This window comes from Odontomachus brunneus, unplaced genomic scaffold (genome assembly GCF_010583005.1).
Source record: "Odontomachus brunneus isolate Ranch 3 - 2012 unplaced genomic scaffold, Obru_v1 Obru_scaffold_067, whole genome shotgun sequence".
Lineage (NCBI taxonomy): Eukaryota > Metazoa > Arthropoda > Insecta > Hymenoptera > Formicidae > Odontomachus > Odontomachus brunneus.
Window position 1 is genome coordinate 1,419,927 of NW_022639517.1, and position 2,816 is coordinate 1,422,742.

General features: G+C 30.3%; 1 protein-coding gene and 1 long non-coding RNA gene across 13 annotated transcripts in view; both read right to left on the minus strand.

Annotated features, from left to right (window-relative positions):
* LOC116846702 overlaps nucleotides 1-2,652 on the minus strand; it is a 20,481-nt gene extending 17,829 nt beyond the window's left edge. Inside the window, exon 1 of the long non-coding RNA XR_004378588.1 lies at nucleotides 2,065-2,652. This is a non-coding gene — a long non-coding RNA (uncharacterized LOC116846702). The remainder of the gene's footprint in view (nucleotides 1-2,064) is intronic.
* Nucleotides 1-2,816, minus strand: part of LOC116846699 (rho guanine nucleotide exchange factor 11) — a 660,614-nt gene that overhangs the window by 307,784 nt on the left and 350,014 nt on the right. The gene's annotated exons all lie outside the window — the stretch shown is intronic.

Here is a 2,816-nt window from a genome sequence, read left to right on the forward strand (position 1 = left end):
AAGGTCAAACTGATGTGATCAGTAAATACATCTTTTTAAACGCCACAACTTTTATCTGAAACATTTTTTTCTAAAATGCTTAGTTTTCGAGATATTTCACCGGTCCGGGACTTTTTGAACACCCTGTATATATATATATATGTAGTACATATAATGTAGTATATAAAGTATATATATAAAACTTAAAAAAATCTTTTTCTTCAATGATGATGTGACATTGATAAAATAGTTTATTCATGATATAAAGTACTTACGCTTTTCTATTACGAAGTAATAAAACAAAAGTTAATCTTTGTAGAATAAACATCTATACTTTCTGATGGAATAACCTAAAAGAACTTCCCTTATTTTAGGGAACATTACAACCTTAGAACGAACATTGAAAATTTCCTGTGGCAATTTTACACTTTTTTATAATTCAGATATGTTTGAGTTTTAACATTCCACATTCAGCAACCTTAACTCTTTACATTATAGCTAGTTTTCCAGACACTTTAAATTGTTTTGGAAGTTGAATTTAGAAAATTTTACCTTTATATTCGTAATTAATAATTACGAAAACCTGTTACAATCACTTTTTCAAATAAAATAACTTTTTCTTTTCTTAGTCATTCTTCATATTAGATTCGCCTTCTTAAATTTTGTCATTAAATTTTTATCTCAGATTCATAATCAGCGACCCTGAGAATCTATTAAACCAAGTTTTTCATGACAATCCGGCTATTCGTAAAGTTCTTTTCCATCTTAAGTTTGCCATTTTTTTTTCACATTGCAAATAACTTATTTTCACATTGCAGATAAGTTATTTTCGACGTATAATATATACAAAAATATATAATAACAGTTTTGTGTAAATATATATACGTTTTGTTACGAATTAATTCACAATCGTACAGTTTTGTTATTTTATATTTACTTCTTTGGACCGGCCATTTTTAATTTGGATCGTAAGCAAGATTTACGCAGAACAGTCTTATAGCTTATTCAATTTTCAACAAATTAAAAAAATAAACTTAATCGGTTAAAAAATGGAGCGTTGGCCGAATTTTGTCCACCAAAGATGCTTTTGCGCCCACTGTGCGGCGGCGAGCTGACTGAGGTGCGGCGCGCGTTTCCGGGCGCATCGGGGATTGGGTGAGGGAATGGGGGGCCCACGACCAATGCCGAGGGGCACGGCCGATGATATGCCTCTAGACGATTCCAGCCGTGCTCCCACTATGGCAGAGGAGTGAGGGAAGAGAGTTTTTAGCCGCTAGGAGTCCGGCACTATTCCCTGGCCCCGTCACTAGGACGGGAGGGCGCCCGTCGGGGGTGTCCATGATGGATTTTCTCTTTTCTAAATAAAAAAAAAAGAGTTTCAAACTTTGTTTGGGGTTTCGGAGACCTTAGTGTGTATACCAAGGGTTAAAACCTTAGATCATTCTGTTCCTTTCCTTTGGAATTTACGTTAAAAATTTATAAAGTAAAACAAACACTATATGAAATTTCTGACAATGGAAAAAACAGCGTCAAATATGAGTAAAACATGAAAATTAACATAATTTTAATATTAACATAATTTCATACAACATATTTCTTAATGTTTTGTCATTTATAATCATGTTTAATATATTCCTTTCTCGTACTTTTATGTTTATTGTGTCCTTGTCCTACATTTTGGATGAAAAAAACAACAATAAAACGAAAAAAAAATTGGATGGCCCGGGGATTGAATCCAAGCCAAAAAGATAACACACCGCACCTTAACCACCGCGGCCACTGAAGCGCTTGAGATTTTCGTCACATATTTGGCCTATAAGGCGCTCGTAAACTATTTCTTTTTTTCTCCGAAACGAAGAGATATTGACAAAAATTCTTTTGCACAGAATGTACATTAATGTTGTAGAATAACCCAAAAAAATTTTATCAAAATCCGTGACATCAGGTACGTACAATTCCCTTGTTAGTTAAAAAGTTTTAAAAAGTTAGAGATTATTTATCTAGTTCATATCAAGATGTCATTATGTTTATTAAAATTGATTAGTAAAGAAGAAAAAATTGTGAAGAGAAAAAAAAAAGACTTACCACTTTCTCCATCTGTCAATAAACCAAGATCTTCTTCAGGTTTTCTGTTTTTTTCCACTATAAAACAGAAAAAATAATGTTAGAAGATGATAATTTAAATACTGCAATTTATTAATGCCTTGACTACTATGGCTTCACATTAAGCGATCACATAGGACGAGACATTACCACAGATTTCCATATTTGTTTAGAGTAAGAAATTATTAAGTTTAGTACAAACTGAGTTGAGGAATTAGAAAATATAAGCTGTCATATTTGAAAGGACTTCACATATATGAGCTAAAATAACTTCAATGTGAAATTTAATGAGAAGCTATATAATAAAATATAATAGTAATAATAGCAATATCGAAAGTGATAAAAAATATTTTGATTTATTGTTACTTATTATATCATCAAATTTATTTGTGGCAATAATGTATGCAATTTCGAACTGCATAACTATCCGCAAGCAATATTTAATTAATCCTATAATTTTACAGTATATTAAAATATGTCTATTTAGATAAAGTTATATCTAAAATAGAAAAGTGAGGTAACTTTTTTTTATAACTTCTGATTACTTTCTATTATTCAATATATTTTTTGCTTCAGAAATATATATCTAATTTTTAACAATGATTTTAGTAAAAAGTATTGAAAATAAATCTTTCTTTGCAATTAAATATTTTAAAATAAATAATACTTAAAATAAATATTTTAAAATAAATTTCTCTCTCTCTCTCTCTCTCTCTCTCTCTCTCTCTCTCTCT